Genomic DNA, 20,401 nt, shown 5'->3' on the forward strand with positions numbered 1-20,401 from the left:
ATAATGAATGTTCACCACCTCCTACGCCACCCTGCAAGAACAAGCGGGCATGTGAGCAATTTACTTTGCTTAGTGTTTTTGGAGTCAAGTCTAACATTTGTGATGTAAATTTTAGTTATTGCGAGTCACAAGTTACACCCCTGCCAGCATTTAGGGCACAATCGTTCCTGATTACCTTCTTTCAATACAGCCTCTGCAGATAACAGCCAGCAGCGATCACCCTTTCTTCCAACAGTGAGTCAGTGCACTCCCCCCTTCAGAAGTTGTGAGTTAACATTTTCTTATACTTATGTAGTAGAAATGTCTAAAACGACCTGTCTGGTTGCAGCTTGACTGTAAGTATCGAATTTTTTTGCACTTTGCGACTGAACACTTCAGCAGGCGGCCTATCTACCAAAGATTTGTCCTGTGATGTGAGCTTCATGTTCATCTGTCTACTGTTCACTGGCGTGTTCCTAATGTGAAATCTCAATGTTTAAAACCCAGGTTGTTTACAGGCTGTGCTCCCGCCTGGTTCTTTGTAAGATACTCGCCCTAACCTCCTCAATGCTTTGAATTTGATGTTGTATGCATTACTATGCTACCATTCACACCGACTGATACAGTGAACCATTCCCACCGACTGATACATCACTGTATAATGCATTACAGACTTGGTACACATAAGCACCTTCACCATCATACTGTTCACTTGAGACTCTTATTGCTGCATGTAACTTTTCTTTACAGACTCAAAGGAAAACCGACGTCCTTGCCGAAGTGCGACATCCTGCCCCGACATAGAAGCCGTTAGAAGGACTGGAGATGGTAAGGCATCATCCATACAAGCAAATTCTCCACCAACTCCAACCATAGTCTTATGACCAAAATCAAAGTGCTACCGTTTTCGTGGGCACACTACCGGCTGTGCATATTTGTTTGGGTCCCATTCTCTGTTAGCCCCCTTCAGTGCCTGATCAATATCCTAACAAGAAACACCCTCGTGCTTGATGTATCATGCATTGACGCTTTCCGAAATAGCTGTTCCTCGACTGTGTGTACAAGATTTGTAGCTGTTACGAGGAAATGCAAAATATGTAATAAATGCATAGCCATCGAGAGTGCATTTCCTGCAGCTTCCAAATGTGGCAAATGGGTCATGTGTCAGTGCTACTCATACTGATTGGTCGGAGTAAGAGCACACGGACGAGTGGAGAGGACAAAGTTTTTGCTCGGAGACTAACTCCCACCGACCTGACTGGATCGTGGGTGATGGTGTCCAGCTGACTGCCACCAAGTCCGAGTTGGTGCAGGCAGCTGGTCAGCGCGGATGCTTTCTGAATGTGACAGTACAGTGCCTTAATTTACAATTTCAAATGATTTTTATTACCCAAGGTCCTTAAACACTGATCTCCAGTGGTCCAGCAGTAGGTGAAAAAATAATGGAGCACAAGTACTGAAATCTTCAGTGTTCTAGCGTTTTAGTTTTGTGTTCTGCCGGTTGCCCAAATTTTTACTTGAATTTGGGCAAGGAGCAAAATGTCTTGCTTCCTTGCTTGTTGCTTGAGAGATAATTTTGCCCTGATCAATACATTGTAAAATAATTACCTTCATTTTACAGGCTTCAGACGTTTAGCTGAAAGTTGTGTGCAGTCAGCGTCGTTGATGAAAATTAGTGGGGATACACAGGGACAAAAAAAAACAGCATGAAGGTTGGCCTCGTAAGTATTGTACAGGTATATGTAAGCTCCTGTAAAGAAGCTTGCTCTCCTCTTCAAATTAGCCAGTTTTAGCGAACTGTTGATAATATAGTACCTATAGCATCCCTACACAAGCAAATCAACAGATAAGATGCAGAGTCATTATCTTTAGTAGTTCCACAGTAACTTCAATTTCTTGAGTCTGCCTGCTGTTTCATTTTGGCTTAGAGCTATCTTGGGAGAACCATTTATGCACATAGTGCAAATTTTTCTTGTCGAATGTCCTTCCGTTATCTGGAATCAGGTGCTATTTTTTGTAGTCATCTTTGGGTAATTTGGTGTTATTGGTTCATCTCACTAATTGCATCCCTTAAAGGGACGGTCTGGTACATCCTGCCCCTCTCGTAAAGTTACCATTTGATTGTAGTACTTTGTTGAAAATGGAATACTGCACATTCACCCGACAAAGCACTTCACTGTTATTAAATAACCAAATTAAATTGATAAAGATTGTAAAGCATGCTGTGATATGAGTTGGCAACAATGAGAATGGCTACGTCACCCTGCTGGAAAGTCTGACTGGATGCAGAAGTCGTTTGCTTTTGCAAGCGCTAGTGCACCGGCGTGAGCAGAAGACTTTCGGAAGTGACTGGGAACCGCTGCGACTCTAGTACATTTTTTTTCAGTTCTCAGGCGAAAAAACACACATTCTAACCATAATCATAAGTGCAACAGACACGGACAGAAGGAACTGGACATGGACAAGCACTTGCTCGTCCGTGTCCAATTACTTCTGTTCATGTATTTTGCCCTTATAACTATGGTTGATTCTTACCAACATGCCGAAACCATTTCGTTACTTACACATTCTAAGACTGGGCCCATATGCTGGTTAAGAACTATGTTAATTCTCAGAGACAACCCCACACATAAACACAAATCTGAAGTCACCCATCATTGGGTGCGGGCTGTGGCATTACAGCTCCGACCAAAAATACATTACACTCACTTCAATTACACTCCCCATTGCACAGTGATCAAGTTTCGAAATGAAGTATCGCTGACAATGTACATGGAGAAGGAATGCGTGTTTACGTATATTTATAGACTGCATTAAATACTCGTGGAAAGAAAACGTGACTTAGGTTCTATGTATCTGATTATATGCCACATTCTCAGACTCCACACCCAATGTGCCCGTGCATGGGGGGGGGGGGTGCATTGGGGGTCCCCATTCCGAGAACAAAAGGGAGCTTATGAGCACGATTCAACCCGAGGTCCTTCTACAGGTTGCAACTACTATGACAACGGTAGCTTGCCCGCAGGGCGACGTTATGTATGATGTTGGATGAGAGTGGGGCTCAGGTTTCGTCGTCTGCCATTACAGCACTTTTTGACAAATTCCTAGAAAATGACTTGGTTATTCTGAATAAAACTTTGACGCTTGTATGTGTGCAGTACTCGTGAAGATAGTTTTGATAAGTTTCGGAATTGCCCGGGCTCTGCAAGCCCGTCCCTTTAAACAAGCAGGTAAAAGTTTTTCCAGCTTTTCAGATTTTGGTAATTCTACCTCATTGCCCTGTCTGCATGTGTCTTGCAGGGCAAGGCACAAGCAGTAAGAACAGCACATCCACTAACTCGGCAGCACCATCATCAAACTTGTGCAACCGTGTGCAGTCAAGGAGCAACAGGGGGTCTGTCAACATCAGCAGTGATGGTGAGCTCTTTGCATCACAGAACGTGTTGTCAGGGGCTCACGCTGTGATATATTACTGTCTAACTTTTGTAGATGACGAGCTCCAGTCGCCTGTAGGGTTCCGGTTCTCTGGTGTACTAGGAAGGTCACAGAACCTTGGTGGTGCATATCTTTTGTAATACTCTATGCTTGCCATCAGGGCACCTTAGCAGCATTTTACATTGGGCAATTCCAACCAAAAGCAGCTAGAGGTGTAGCTCGACCCTCACAGATTTCACTGCAAAACAATGTGTGTATTCCCTCAGGGGTATGTATGTAGGACTTTTTTTCTCAAGATTTTGTTTTCTTGAGCAGTGGGAGCGCGTCGAACTTGGCCCAAAAATGAAAGTGTTGTCCATTACGCATGCAATTCTGACACATACAGGCGGCATATCTGCGTTTTCTTTGTCTGGTGTTAGAGGGGAAAGGTCCACCTGGCTTCCTGAAGAGCATATCGAACGATAACTAATTCGGTGACGTCGTAAGAGCTCAAGAACAAAGCACGTTTGGGCCAAATTTACGATAAATATTTGGCGAGTTTGCCGCCTCTTAGGAGCTAGAGATTATTTATGCTCATAAACCGCTGTATGGAGGTTCACTTCTCGGTAAGAATTTGAAGCTGGCCTGTTTTCATTGCTTAACTAAGTAATCGAGGATATTCATCATTCCTCCAAAACGACACTTTTCAGATAGCATTTTCACATACCTGAGGTCACCTGGGAAGAAGTCGTGCCATTTGTAGGACATACCCTCTCCTAGAACTTGTTGAAAATCTACAGGTGTTTTTCTCTCTTTTTTTTTCTTGAAGAACAAGAAAAAATATTTTCTTCCGTCACCACACTCCGGTGCAGCTCATTCATTAGTTGAGGTAATCTAGAACGTAAAAAGTTATACATATGTGATAATCTCCTGTGAAAAGAGACCCTCTCCTTTACCATTTTGAAAATCTGCAGATGGATTTGTTCATATGCGAGACATAAGGTTCGTCAGTGCACTTGCATATCCCGTCTCTAAGGTACCATTATCAGCCTCTGTACCACCACCAACGAAAGTCTTTGAAAACCATTTATAATCTAGCGCGCATTTTTCCCACAACAGAAAGTAAAAAAATAAGAAAGCATAGCTGTATGTGCAAAGTCTTTCTTTCACTGGATATAGATGTTTTTGCTGCAGTACCAGGGCCAATTTGCATAAAGGTTGAGTAAGAGTCTCATAATCATTCTCAGTAGCTATGACAGCGCTTCTTGCACGTGCGTAGAACACATGCCCCATACACTGCCAAGGCAATGGAGAATTAGTCTGAGACTAATACTCAGCTTATATGCAAATGAGCCCTGAACATGAGATATATTAAAGTAAAAATACCCTCTTAGTGCCCTGGAAGGAGCATGCCTCATTGTGGTCCGTGATCAGTGCCATGAGCCAGGCAATGAATAGCTACAAAGCTGCTTCCAGGAGGAGGGGGGGGGAGGGTGAGTACTCGCTCTTGGTAAACTAACAGTACGTAGAAGGCGAACTTCTTTCGAAGGTTATAATGGTAGCTAACACAGCGGAAATAAATGCGCTGAAGTTTCTTTCCTTTGTTCATTTTTTTGTTTGTTGAAGTCCACACACACATGTGGACTTAATGTGTGTGTGTGTGTGTGTGTGCCTTTTCATGAAGGCACATTTATTTTGCTTCCTAAATGACCTCAACTAATGAATGACCTACAGCGGAGCTTTGTGATGTTTTTCTTTTTTTCGTTAAAGAAAAAAGAACACCCGGTAGATTTTCAATATGTTATAGGAGAGGGTCGGTCCTACATATGGCACAACTTCTTTCACTTCCCAGGCGACCTCAGGTATGTGAGAATTTTGAGAGATGTCATTTTTTATGAATAATCAATCCCCTTGATTGCTTAGTTAAGCAACGGAAAACAATCACCTTGAAATTTTTACATGATGCGAATCTCTGTACAGTAGTACAAGTATGAATAATCTAAGTCCCCTAGAAGAAGGCTAACTTGAAAAAAAGTATAGTAAAGTTGGCCAAAAACATGCTTTGTTCTTGACCTCTTACGATGTCGCAGGATCTGTACTCTTTAGATATGCTCTTCGGGAAGTGAGATGGACCCTTCCCATCTAACACACGACAAGGAAAGCACAGAAATGCTGCCCCTATGGGTCAGAAGGGCACATGGAATGGACAACATTTTTTCATGTTTGGTGCAAGTTTTAGGCATTCCCAATGCTCAAGAAAACAAAATCTTGTGAAAAAAAGTTCATGTCTTACATCATATCCCTGAAGGAATGCACACTTTTTTTTTTCTTTTTGCGAAATCCGAGAGGGTCACGCTACACCTCTGGCTAATTTTGGCTGTAATGGCCCCTGTTATTATTTAGAAATACTGCCTGCCCCAGTTGGGATCAAGGCTGGAGTGCACAAAACAAGTGTGGAAACACACAAGTCTTCTACACAACAAAAGTGCAACAGGACGCCCATTCTGAACTCATAATATGATGCGTGAATCCTGAACTCAATGGTTTGTTGATCAACCTTGCTATTAAGTGTACTACTGACAGCCGCTAGGTGGCGGGCCTCCTGATTTGGACGCCATCCTAGACACGTGTAAAAGCTCCAAGCAACTCTTGTTACCCTTTACTTCTGACTAAGGCAGAGCTTCAACTGCAGCGTTAACCACACCCCTAGATACCTTTTTTTACAGTATAATGTGTAGTAAATCATCCCCTTTTTCATTGCTTCCCCTACCTTTGTTGTTTACCTTTCACTTCTTCATAACTCTCTCTCTCTCTCTCTCTCTATATATATATATATATATATATATATATATATATATATAGTATATATAGAGGCTTTCCACATCAGTTGATTTTGTATATTTCACCAATTCATCCCCATTCGCAGAACGTCCAGGGCATGATCCTCCTGACTCTCGTGTTCGCACATCTCCACTGCCATCATGTTACACTTCAGGTCAGGGTCTTCTGGATCTGGATACTTCATGGAAAGATTGTGGAAATCTTCTTTCCACAACTTTTGTTTGTGTTGTCAATTTTTCAACTTGCATATTTTTGTCCACCAATAACTCGTCCTATGAGATCATATGTGAGAATGGCTGGTAGTCTGTTATGTGACGAAAGTAGTAGCTTGCTGTGGGTATAGAAGACGAGTAATCAGAAATGTCCGGAGGTTTGACATTATTTTGGTGATGCTATCCTGCAGGTTGGTTTCCCCTCAAGTTAGCGGTTGAGGTACATATGGGTTAGCAAAACAGTAGACAAAGGTATTTTTGCTATAGGCATGCTTTCTTATTACCACTGCCCCTCCGTGCAGGTGCTAAGTGGTGCCAGCATTAGACTGCTTTTCAAACTCAATATGAGGACTATATTTCGCAGTGCAACACACATACACATGCAACGAAGACCAATTAAAGACGAGTAGCAGCAACAGTAATAATACCGAATATTCAAAAATGCACACGAACCTCTGGACTGCTTATCATGCTGACACCACATTTTGTGAGAGAGTTGAACTGGGATCCTGCACATAGCACAGCTCATGTGTACTCAATTGAGGTCACAGGAGCTGCCAATGGTATGATGCCACATGCATCAGGCTTTGAGCTGTGCTAAAGTTTGCATGATAGTTCCTTTCACCGCTGTATTTTAAACATGCTCAGGAACAATCATATAGAAGTATTCTGTCCACACTTAACATTGCAGAATTCGAGAAACAAGTTCTGCGCAACCTTCGCATCATCACGCTTCGGCTCCGAGAGCACTCTGATATGCTGGACACACTAATTTCAAGCCACCAAGAACCAAAAGACACGCAGGGAAATGATATCATCCCTGAGCCTTTCATGGATGTTGAAAACTTCCTGGACTTCGACAGGAAAGTCAGAGAGTCAGAGATGAAGAAAGTACAGCTGGTACGTACCCCTAGAGTACGTCTTTCTCCAGTAGGAGGGAAGTTGCCTTATCGGCGTATTAGTTATATCGGCGGCTTCTGTCCTGAGGCAACTTCCCTCCTACATCTCTACCGGTTCGCTGGATTTCTACCCATCTACATCTTTCTCCAGTGTTCGTCTTGGAGTACCAACACAGACCTCAAGTGCTAATCGAATCACATACTACGTTGACCTCAGTGCTCATCCCAAGGGCTGCAGAGAATGACCTGACAATTTACTTAGCGAGCTTTACCAGACAGGAGTTACATTTAAAGGAGCATGGAACTGACATTTAACTCGAAACCCTGCTTCGTCTGTGAAGCTGTCCACAAGGAGTCACCATGCAAAATACTTTCGCTCTGCGTCGTATTGTCACTGTGCAATAAAATATACAAAAGGCAGCCGGAAAAATCAGTCGTGAACGAGACACGAGCCCCGCATGACGTGAAATCTGCTCATGGCATTTTTTCTTTTTGGGTCATGCGCATCTTATACGTGCTTGAGCTATGTCACTGGATGTCACTGGTCACGCGCCGGAGCCTGTGATAAGTCACTCTTTGGATGTGGAGAGGGTTTTTGAAAGGTGCGCAGAGCGATGTCTTACTCGTGCTCATCGTTCTTTGGCAGGATCTCATTTTATTCGTTGCAGAAGACGTCGCAGCAATAAACAAAAATATTTTGGGGGTCACTTCCATGCTCCTTTAACCACATACACTTACACATACACTTTGAGTACACTCTCGTTAACTCAAAACATGATAATATAAACTTTTGGTTAATTCAAACAAATCTGGACTTTTTGCTTGGCCTGCTTTGTTTTCCATATATTGAAAAGCTGGATAACTCAAACTCTACCTTTCCTTAATTAAAAACTTCCTCTTTTTTATCATCATTAAACATATTCCCCCACTCCGTTTATTGCCTGACGCCATAGAGTTGGTGTTAGTATGTGATATCTGCCTCATTGCTTGAAAAGATTACCGTACCTTCGCAAATTTAAGGACCCCCCGATTGTAAGGACCCCCCCCCCCCCGAGTTGAAGCGACCTAGTTTTGAAAAAGTTTGCCCGCGAATATAAGGACCCCACCTTCTCCCTACTCCTCTGTAGCAGCCGCGTCCCTGAGTCATTCCCCCACGTGCTCATCCACATGACCACGAGCGACCTCACTGGCACTGACATGGCCTCCTTTCTCTCTTTCCCACCGCGCGCTTGGGGTCTAAAGTTATTCGGAGGGTCGGTATCCACTTTCCGGTTTGCTCAGCTACCCACACATGATGAGTTCGAAGAGGGCATCATACTCTGCCCAGTTCAAGCGCAAGGTGATTTTGTACGCGGAATCGCATAGCAGCCATCAGGCAGCAGAGGAATTCAGCTTGGGAAGGACATGCGTTATTCGCTGGCACCAGCAGCGGGACGCCATCTTTAGCTGCACGTCGACGAGGAAGACGTTCTCGGGACCAAAGGAAGGCAGGCATCCAGAGCTCGAAGCCGAAGTTGCGGAGTACGTAAGAAAAGAAAGGAGGGACGGCCTTGCTGTGACCGTCGACGGCTTTCGTGAGAAAGCTAGGGAAATCGCGAAGAGGTTGGATATTCCACGCCACGTGTTCAGAGCCAGCCGCCGATGGGTTGAACGCTTCATGCGACGCCAAAGGTTTTGCAGTTTCTCGTAGCATTCTGAATTTGCATGCCTAGGTCACATGAGCGTGTTCTCTGTACGGGGTTCACAGTTTACAGAATGCTTCCGAGTTTCGAGGGAGCTTCATAAAGTCATGCGTAAAAAGGGGTCTGTGGTATTTAGCAGAAATTTAGAGGACTGTAAACTCGAGACTGTAAATAATTGGAGTTCAGAGTTTCTGGATGATGTTGCATAATAAAGAGCGCGCACAATTTTTTAATGAATATGTATCGAGCGGGTTGAGCGATGCCTCCCCCCCCCCCAACCTCCCCGGGAAATTTGGCGTGGAGTCAACAAACTAACACTGATGGTGTTTGATGTGACCTCGTTTCAAACTATTAAAGATGTGACCTTGTTTTGGGCATTATTGTGGCATTCTAGTGCTTATCAGCTTTGCTTGGCCGAAAATGTGTCTCAGTAGCCATACGATGTGCATATAATCTCCATAAATATGCCAGTGATGCATGAGAAGTGTCTCTGGCTTGCAGGAGAAGTACATGATGAAGCTGGGAGGCACGAACTGCGGAGATAAGGCTCGACGTATCCTGTACAAGCTTATTACGGACAGTGTTGCTCAACAATTCAACTGGACGGGGGCAGGTGGCAAGCAGAAATTCAGTTCCCTGGAGTGCAGCAGTTTCATAGGGTCGATTTAAAGGGGCAGTCTAGAGATATGGAGCTTTGTTCCGGTTTTGGTCAGTATGGAATGGCGTGCGCCCGAAAAACCGTTACCCCACAACGAGTGCAACCATAGCACATTTGCGATGCCTACAATAGCCCGTCAAATCTCCCCGGGCACTAAACACCCTCCTCCATCTACACAATAGACATGTGAGCACCAGGACGCACGTCACAACGTTACTTGAGGGGAGGAGGCACTTCTTGTTGCATCTGGGTTCACATGATTAGGGTGACGTTGGTCACCATTGGTCAGTAGCACTGCTCAGGCCAGAGTGTCTGCTTCCGCCTCTGCGATGCTAGAAGTTCTTCAGCTACGTGATGTCCAAAATGAAGGGTTCGAAGGCTGCCAATGACGTTTCGGGATCCCTGACACCATGGGAAGAATCAGTAGTGCAGTACAAATATGTGTGTCGTACGGTGACACCACAGTTCTTCCTGACAGTGTGCTTTAGTCGCCGCACAAGAAAGGTCTTCGGTGACGCCAGTGAGACGCGACGACTGGTGTGTACATCAACATACTGTACAAACCTATTATTTCACGCCCCCCAAAATTTCGTGAATTGGGCACACACAGTCAATAGATTCGCGACCACTAACATTTGCGAATGTCTCTGAATGCTCCAGATTGCAGGTTATGCTCCATCCGTGTTGAAAACACCGGTCGTAAACCTCCATTTGTTGGAAGCATGTCCAAGCGCTGGAGAATAAGGCACTGTGCTCGAATTCCAAATCGCCCGGAACATATTGCTTTTTCCTACCTAAAAGATTTTACCGGCCACTGCAGCGAAACATGGCACGAAATGAATGAAATGGCATGGCATGAAATTTTTGCCAAGGTGTTCTTTAGTAATTACTTGAGTAGTCTGAGTGTTGCAAAGTGCTTGCAGTTCAGTGGATATATTCATTTTTGCAGGTGCTGTCAGCAAGACTTCTGATGTTGGTACCGTGGCAGAGATTCAAAAGGCAATACAGACTTGGTTGCGGCATGCACGTGAGAGAGCCGACAAGAAGGCTGGCAAATCCTCTACTCCGTAGCACCATTCTACTCCTCAAAACATGGAGGATAGTAAAGAAGTTATCAGCAACAGGGCAAGTTGTAAAAGACCAGCATGTAATTACTGTTGGTATGATTGTCAACAGCGGTATTTGGCCCCATTTGCAAAAATTGTATATTGTATTTTAAAATATTTAGAGCGATAATTGCAATAAATGTTCCACAAATTCCTATTTGCGCTGTGGTCACTCGTGTAGTTCTGGGATATAGAACTGGGATATAGTTCGTAAAGGGATGCAGGGCATACATACATTGGGAAAATCAAAGAAAACCAGTAAAACCAACAGAATTGACTATCCCACAAATAACCTGACGCTGTCCTAATTCAGTCCCTGATGACATCCTTAGGACGATCTTAAGCATAACGTGAGGACATGTATTAGTGCCACTTTGACACCTACGGGATACCCTGAGGACCGATTTCACCCTCCTCAGGACGTCCTGTCCATCCCTATATGACACCCCTAGGATATCCCAGGGATGACAGTGTGTTCTTGGGGGTTATTCAAGTCGCGCCACACCACCGTTATGTAGGATTCTTTGTCACAAATCAAACCAAGGCACAAAACAATACCAATACATGAAAAAAGGTGACAATCGTGGTCTCATTATGACGTAATACCGAACTTGTGCGTGAAGGTAATTCAAAGAAATGAATGTGGCACTTGCTTCCGCAGAGAACACCGTGTACCATGCTAGCAATGCATGCAAAAAAGCGCTCTCGCACATATATTGATGACAACACTACCTGTGTAGTGTAACGTGTTCTTTCAAGCATATTATGCACTCAAACTGTATTTGCCGCCGGGTAAAATGCAAGTGTGCTCGATTGAACGTCGGAAGAGCGATCAAGCAACCTGCATCCAGTGCTCGTGTTGGACAAAAAAACACTTCACAATGGTCAACTAAATATACAGAATGAACGCCTATTTATTCCTCGATAAAGCGTGACTCACCTGTATAAATTTAGGCCCTGTAACCTTGCCAGTACGGTTGGTACGACCGTAATTGCAAGAAGTTGCCATGATCGCTGCGGCGACTGTTGTGAGCACCGTAAGATGGCGGCCGGTTTCTTCACGCTCGCGCTCCCTATCCGCGATCCAGCCTTTTACAATCGAGATCAGTGGGAGCAACCAAGCTTGGCGTCCATTTATTTAAAACCGAAACCGAAACTACAGACGACCAAAGCTTGAAAACTAGAGGGCGCTTGGTGGGAACCGAAACCAAAACTACCTGGAGCTCTGACGCGGCAACCAACCTAGGTGTCGTACTGATCGTGACGTCAACCCATCGGAAAAATGCCATTAAATGTCATCGGAAGTTATTGCTTGTTATTAAATGTCATTTGCGTGTTATTACATGTCATTTGCGTGTTATTACATGTCATTGCGTGTTATTAAATGTCATTAAATATGCATCCAGGTGCCTATCAAACACTATCGACACGTGAGTTCCCGTTGTTTACCTGAGTTAACCGTTACCTTATCCTGGCGGCGCATGCTATTGAAACCTGGGAACCCTTTGTTCACACTATCCATACATGATTTCCATTGTTTTCTGAGATGTCTTATCGTGCGTGTGCGTGTCGCATGTAACCTGAGCGGCCCATTGTTACCAGATGTTATATATATACCACTACTTAATGCCACAGCCAATTGAAAAATAATGCACCAGGTGGATTGTTTCGATACAATCTTGAACTAAGCATACCAAGGGGTAGGGCATCTGCGTGACAGCTCTACCTGGAAGTAAGAATGTCAAACAACAACAACAACTTTATTTTCGGCCTTGGAGAGTGGGGAGTTTCATCGCAACAGGCGATACTCTACCCCATTGCTTGGTGGAATGGGGGGAATAAAATAGTAAGAATGTCAATGTTAGCTGAAGTCATGGAATAATTAACATTATCAATATATATACTGCTACAGATCATACCAACAATAGCATACAAGATCAGGGTGTCGGAGCGAACCGAAAACCGGAATCGAAAACCGAAAAAAAAAAACCGCTATTTTGGTGCGAACCGGAACGGAATCGAAACCGCGTACGTTTTTTTCGCTCAGGAGGGAAACCGAAAAATATACTTAACGGTTTTCGGTCCAAGAAAAAACTTCGCCGGTTTGGACTACGGATAGGCGAATGAAACAGACGTCGTGTGCTCTGAAGTCATGTCATGGATACTATACGAGGGTTACGGTTACGGTGGAATGTATGTTGGTATACTACGACCCTTAGGCTCCCTTTGTAATGGCTTATCGTTCGCGCACGCACACACACTTCGAGGTACATGTGACTCTCTAGCAATGTGCCGTAGTGTTCGTTTTAATTTGATCCCCCAACTCTCCTCAACTAAACAGCGACCCAAGGGGGCTGCATAACGGCTTCTTTATCGGTAATGTCGCGCAACGCGTCCCTTGTTTGAGAGCAGCTAAGTTGAATACATTTACGTATACGCGAGGGCAAGCCTGTGCGATGTGGCAACTCTTTTGTGGTCAGGACACGAAGCAAATATAACGGAGCCGTCGAGCGCGTTTGTGAGTGAAGGTGTTCCTCGATTTGCGTCGTACTCGTGCGGTGGTGCTTGCTGGCTAGACAGTAGCAACAGACATTCGGATGGGACGCGATCACTCCAACCCAGCAAGAAAGTACTTTACGTATGACATCACGACAAACAAGTCCGTTTGTAGCATGCGCTTCAAGAAAGGAGAAAGCTCATTCAGACAGTAACCTACAGGAACCAGGAGCTACCAATTTCACATCTGTCTATTAAATACCACGTATGCGGAATAAACGGGGTTACATTTTGTAACATTTTTTTTGTGTGTGTGGGGATGAATATTCCCAGCAGAAGCGAAACCGGTTAAAAACCGCTTTGAACCGTTATTTTTTTGCTCCGGAGCGGAACCGGTACCGGATCGTTTATGATGTAACCGGAACGAAAACCGGAACGAAAAACGTTTCGGTTCGACACCCTGTACAAGATGCTCCGATACGTTCTGCAGGAATGCCTCTACTCACAATATTAGTACAGCAGCTACAGAAAGGCATCAAATAAGTTTTTGTATACATGATACCACTTGAATGCAACGCAAGCTTCTGTTGCATTGACTGAACACAACAGCGGACAGATTTACCTCACTTAAATCTGAGGAAAAAGAATGTACTGTTGCACAAATGATGCTGTTTGAATGTAATCCTGAAACGTCTCGAAAACCATAATTTATGACCGAAACACATCAACTGGAAGATTTCGATTTACCTTACTCAAAATTGAGAAAATGTATGTGCTGTTGCACACATGAAACTACTTTAATGTAACCCTTGAGTGCTCTAGAAGAACACCTTATTTGTGACCAAAATACAACAGCTGAGCCAACATTTCAATTTATACCTTACTCAAAATACACAAGATGTGCTGCAGTCATAGGTGGGCATTTTGGTGAAACCTCACTCGCCCTCACCCTCACGGCCCTCACGGGCTCATGCCCTCACTCGCCCTAACCTTCACCGCCGTCACGAGCACAGGCCCTCACTCGCCCTCACCCTCACGGCCCTCATAGGCACATGCCCTTACTCGCCCTCAACCTCACGGCCCTCACGGGCACATGCCCTCACTCGCCCTCACCCTTACGGCCCTTACAGACACATGCCCTCAATCGCCCTCACCGTCACCGCCCTCACAAACGCAAGCCCTGAGGCTCTTACCCTCATAAGGTCTCCTGTGAGTGCACTCATGAGGTTGTGCCCCTCATGAGACCTTCTGTGAGTGCACTCATGAGGCCAGAGGGGCGCCAAGTCTCTGTGAGTGAAGTCACTGGTGAGGCCTGAGGTGTGTGAGGTCCGTATGAGGGTATTCAGAAATGAGGTCAAAAGACGCATACCAGACGTCCGCAAATTAAATTATGAAGGCATTGATGATATGGTTCCAGCGACACAACCACCGGCTGTGTACTTTAAAGGGCTGGTGTGCACGTATTTAGCAATTTCGTCTACGTCGCGCTGGGAACACAGCAAAGCGTCCTGAGCTGACTGATTACTTCATGATATGGTTCCAGCAACCCAACTACTGGCAGGGTGCACTTTGAAGGGCTGGTGTGCCCGTTTTTAGCAATTTCGTCTACGTCGCACTGGGAACACAGCAAAGCGTCCTGAGCTGACTGATTACTTGGCGATATGGTTCCAGCGACCCAGCTACAGGCAGGGTGCACTTTAAAGGGCTGGTGTGCACGTTGTTACAAATTTAGTCTATGTCGCGCGGGGAACACAGCAAAGCGTCCTGAGCTGACTGATTACTTGATGATATGGTTCCAGTGACCGAACTACCGGCAGGGTGCACTTTAAAGGGCTTGTGTGCTCGTTTTTAGCAATTTCGTGTACATCGCGCTGGGAACAGAACAAAGTCTACAGAGCTGACTGATTACTTCGTGATATGGTTCCAGCGACCCAACGACAGGCAGGGTGCACTTAAGGCGCTGGTGTGCCCGTTTTTAATAATTTCGTCTACTTCGCGCTGAGAACACAGCAAAGCCTGCTGAGCTGACTGATTACTTCGTGATATGGTTCCAGCGACCCAACTACCGAGAGCGTGCACTTTAAAGGACAGGTGTGCCGGGTTTTAGCAATTCCATCTATGTCGCGCTAGGAACACAACAAAGCCCAGGACAATTGGCTGTGTTCCCAGCGCGACGTAGACGAAATTGCTAAAAACGTGCACATCAGCCCTTTAAAGTGCACGCTGCCGGTAGTTGGGCCGCTGGAACCATATCACGAAGTAATCAGTCAAATCAGGACGCTTTGCTGTGTTCCCAGCGCGATATAGACGAAATTGCTAAAAACGTGCACACGAGCCCTTTAAAGTGCGCCCTGCCAGTAGCTGGGTCTCTAGAACCATATCATGAAGTAATCAGTCAGCTCAGGAGGCTTTGTTGTGTTCCCAGCGCGACGTAGATGAAATTTCTAAAAACGTGCACACGAGCCCTTTAAAGTGCACCATGCCTGGAGTTGGGTCGCTGGAACCATATCGCCAAGTCATCAGTCAACTCAGGACACGTGGCTGTGTTCCCAGCTCGACGTGGACGAAATTTCTAAAAACGTGCACACCAGCCCTTTAAAGTGCACCCTGCCGTATAATTGGGTAGCTGGAACCACGTCACCAAGTAATCAGTCAGCCAAGACGCTTTGCCGTGTTCCCAGCGCGACATATACGAAACTGCTAAAAACGGGCAGACCAGCCCTTTAAAGTGCACACTGCGTGCAGGTGGGTCGATGGAACCATATCACCAAGTAATCAGTCAGCTCAGGGTGCTTTTGCTCTGTTCCCAGCGCGGCATAGACGAAATTGCTAAAAACGGGCACACCAGCCCTTTAAAGTGCACACTGCGTGTAGTGGTCGCTGGAACCACGTCACCAAGTAATCAGTCAGCCAAGACGCTTTGCTCTGTTTCCAGCGCGACATATACGAAACTGCTGAAAACGGGCAGACCAGCCCTTTAAAGTGCACACTGCGTGTACGTGGGTCGATGGAACTATATCACCAACTAATCCGTCAGCTCAGGACGCTTGGCTGTGTTTTCTACCTGGCTGCCTATCATGGAATTTATCCACCAGCTAGCCTGCATTTACGCCATTCTGTCATTGGCTGTGTTTCCAGCGCGACGTAGACGAAATTCCTAAAAGCGAGCACATCAGCCCTTTAAAGTGCACACTGTGTGTAGTTGGGTCGCTGGAACCATATCACCAACTAATCCATCAGTTCAGGACGCTTGGCTGTGTTCCCGGCGCGACGTAGACGAAATTGCTAAAAACGGGAACACCAGCCCTCTAAAGTGCACCCTGCCGGTAGCTGGATCGCTGGAACCATATCACTAGTGCCTTCATAATTTGCCCACGTCTCGTAAGCGTCATTTAACCTCATTTCTGAATGCACTCACACTGACCTCACACCCCTCAGGCCTCACCAGTGACTTCACTCACACAGACCTGGCGCCCCTCAGACCTCATGAGTGCACTCACAGGAGGTCTCATGAGGGGCAAAACATCATGAGTGCACTCACAGGAGACTTCGTGAGGGTAAGACCTCATGAGTGCACTCACAGGAGACCTCATGAGGGTAAGAACCTTATGAGTGCACTCACGGATGGCCTGATCGCGGGCTTGCCCTCACCTCAAAAGCGTGAGGTGAGGGTGAGGGGCACTCATGAGGGCCCTCATGAGTGAGTTCGCCCAGCTATGGCTGCAGTGCATATGGTACGATGATACTGCTTAAATGTACTCTGAAAGCGCTGGAATAAGAACACAAACACCTCAGACATGGTTTCTCTTAGCTACCGAGCAACAAGGGTATACGAATAAAACAAGTCAAGCCCAAGTGATGCAATGTACTTGATTCATCAGAAAATGAAATGTCTCAGTACCAGGTGTCCCTGTTCCGTCAACAAAAACAGATGAACTTTGAAGGGGCGTCTGGTTGGTACTGGAGACAGCCTTTCAGCTTGAAACCCAGACGGTAACAGTTGAGACGTGGAGTGCAAGCTTTTCGGTGGTCCCAGAATGTCTGTGAAATCATTTAACAAGTAAGGCAATTCCAAATCTGTTCTGAGAAGATACCCGCTGGGACCTAATCCAAGGTACATATAAATGGTAGCGAAGCTTGCATTGGCCACCACGTCTTCAAGGACGGCCATGATAGAAACCGTCAGCGCCATCCATCCGTTGCAGGGCATACTACAAATTTCGTCATAATGACTTCACCTGGTACGTCTCCGTTACGTATAGCACGGGGCGGGGAGGGCGCTCGCGCTGCGCGTTCCTTGCACCGCGATACCCAGCCGCATAATGTCACAATAGCTGTTGAAGGCAAATCCAAGAGCAAAAGATCATGAACAACTTGTAAACAGAGATGAATTAACACTAGCGACATGCGTGCAACAAAGGACACAGGAGACCAGGTGGGGGCTTGCTTTCTTTTATCACAGGTAAATTCGCCATGGCGTTGTAAACAGTATAAATACCGTATAAATACAGTATAAACTGTATTATTTTTAGTTCGTCCAACACCGGTATAAACACCCACGACAGAATAATGTGCAATAACCAGTGTGACAGTCTATGTAGTGAATAAGCACAAAAGGATAATGTACGAATTCCAGCAAATAGTGCCCAGGACTTTAATGTCCAAGGCATGCTGCTATTGTTGTCCCCATGCACATCTGGAGCTTTCCACATATCTCTCGTACCAAGAAGGTGGCAGTGAACATATTTGGACTTTTGGATCACATTATATGATACTTGCATGCTGTGTGGTGCTATGTCTCCCCACAGTTTTTGGCATTCGTAATGAATGCAATGGAGGAATTAGAAGGCACAAGTCCATTAGCTTAGTTTAGTAGTCTGTGATACTTTATCTTGCAAAAATAATTCAGCCAAAATAATTCAGCTTCCAGCAATGACAACCTTGTTCCGAGCGTACACACACTTTTCATGACTACTACTTTGATTACAACAGCATTTTTGTATTAAAGGCATGGCAAAGCATTGACAATGTTCTCTGCTTCTGCTATTTTGTGCACATTTTGCCGCGTGGTGTAGGTTTTCAAGCTGCACAAAGTGCTTAGCCCTGCACATAACTGCCCGTACATACTGGCGGTTGTGCACACAACTATTGAACTCAGTGCAGGATCCAAAATATAAAATAACGTACTAGGGATCTATGTAGACAGGTGTACACTAAATGCATATCAAAAAGAGGGCAAACTGCTGATGATCCAAAATAGAAAATCCATGCAAGGAAACTATATACAAGGGGAATCAAACAACAACAACAACTTTATTATGAGATGATGACTTGGGCTTTCACAGGGATACACCTAATACGTATCAAAGAATAACAAACTGCTGAAGATTCAAAATAGGAAATGCATGCTAGGTATCTGTTTACACAGGTGTACATACACTAAACATATAAAGAGGCACAGACTACTGAACTCTGCATGGCTGTCAAAATACAAACAACACAGTAAGGAGCTATGTGTAAAAGTGCACTATGACAATCGTAAGCTACACAGGAATGAAAGAATCACAAGAGATCATGTGCAATCTAGGTTACAACTGAAAGCACTGGATAGACAACATAACCATGCATATGCTTTTGCATGGAAAGAAAATAAATTCTGGTTACATCAAAACAACGTGCACAGATTATGAACTTAGTCTCACTGCCTGCTGCAGTGCCTTTTGATGTAACGTACTATTTCGTACTTCCTCATTCCTATGTCGAGCAAACCAGAACAGTCGCACCCTGAGAAAAATTGAAATAAATCATCATACACCGATGAAGAACATAAACTCAATGTCTTTGGCACAAGTGTGTCCAACACTTCACAGAGCTTGGACCTGACCCCTTGGGAGGTGAAGAATGTCTTGATGTTTGCTTTGAAGGCTTCCTCGCACGCACGCACAAACGTCGCAAAGGCAGGAAGAGGAACCGACAGCTTTCCAAAGTCAGTACTGTCCATGTTCTTTACACTAAAAAAAAGTAATAGCTGGCTACTGTCCTGAGATGTGGCATTGTCTTCCAGCAGGCTGCATTTCTGCTCAGAGGGGCAAGTGTGAGCACCGAGAAATTTTGAACCAAACCACACTGCGAAGAATGTTGTGTTGTTGGACCCTCGTCCCTTGTCCCTTGACCCTCGTCCCTTGTCTGCTCATGTAGTTAGGACCAATAGGTATTGCCGCCAGGAGGGAGTCCACGTCTTCAGCACAGTTTGAGCCCTGCGTAGTCTTAAAAAGTTGTCCGAGTAGCAGATAACAACTGGTAGCAACTGAATGCAGCTGAAGTCAAGGTTGCTTCCACACTTTGTCCTAATTATGCAGAAGGTGTTCGAGTGCATCCTGGTTCAGCCTTCGAGTGAGGAGGTACTGTATGCCAGAGTTTCGCAGGTCTTCGCTGAGCTGAAGCACGGAAGTCATGGTCAAGCAGAAGCCACGGATACACGGGGGCGGCCTCCTTGCATCCAAGAACTGTAATCTTCTCAAACTGGGACAGGCACTCCAGCAAGAAGTCCTTGTGAGCAGACCCCTGTTGTAGTGCCGAAGAATATTTCGTCTTACCATGCAGGTGGCTACTTTTAAGTGTGTCGAAGAGACGGTTGACGCGCTCAACAAATCTGGCTCTGTAAATGGCATCAGGTGGTAGCTGGTGGAAAGTGGATAGGGTGAACATTGAGGCTGCAACATCGTTGCTGAAGATATGTGCAGCCAGTTTGAGTTTCATTTTTGAGCTGAACGTTAAATTGAAGTGTCCATCAGTTAGCCGTGGCATGGACCGTATTTCAAGCTGTTTGTCATTGACAAAAGCATCCCGGATATGCTGCGCCCTTATGATGTGGTTGCCAACCTGGAAGTCATACTTTAACAGCATGTTGCGAAGGCATTTCAGCAGGTGGGGTGGATCAAATATGAAGAACAGCTTCTCATCACCAATAGTGAGACACGGCTTCGCAGTTGTAACCAGCTTCCCCAGTAGAGAGATATTCTGGCTTCCTTGGTCACATGTCACAACTTTTGACCTCAATCCTGCACTCAGGAGGCGGTGGTAGCGTTCAAGCAGTTTCTCTTCCAAGTCTGAA

The 20,401-nt window shown here is 45.3% G+C and overlaps 1 long non-coding RNA gene across 1 annotated transcript; it reads left to right on the forward strand.

Moving 5' to 3' along the window:
* The first annotated feature begins 481 nt into the window (after positions 1-481).
* On the forward strand, positions 482-3,366 carry LOC135387036 (uncharacterized). Its single transcript, XR_010420800.1, has 3 exons — positions 482-807; positions 1,601-1,700; positions 3,280-3,366. It is a non-coding gene; the product is annotated as an uncharacterized LOC135387036 (long non-coding RNA).
* The last annotated feature ends 17,035 nt before the right edge of the window (positions 3,367-20,401 follow it).

This window comes from Ornithodoros turicata, chromosome 3, assembly GCF_037126465.1.
Source record: "Ornithodoros turicata isolate Travis chromosome 3, ASM3712646v1, whole genome shotgun sequence".
Lineage (NCBI taxonomy): Eukaryota > Metazoa > Arthropoda > Arachnida > Ixodida > Argasidae > Ornithodoros > Ornithodoros turicata.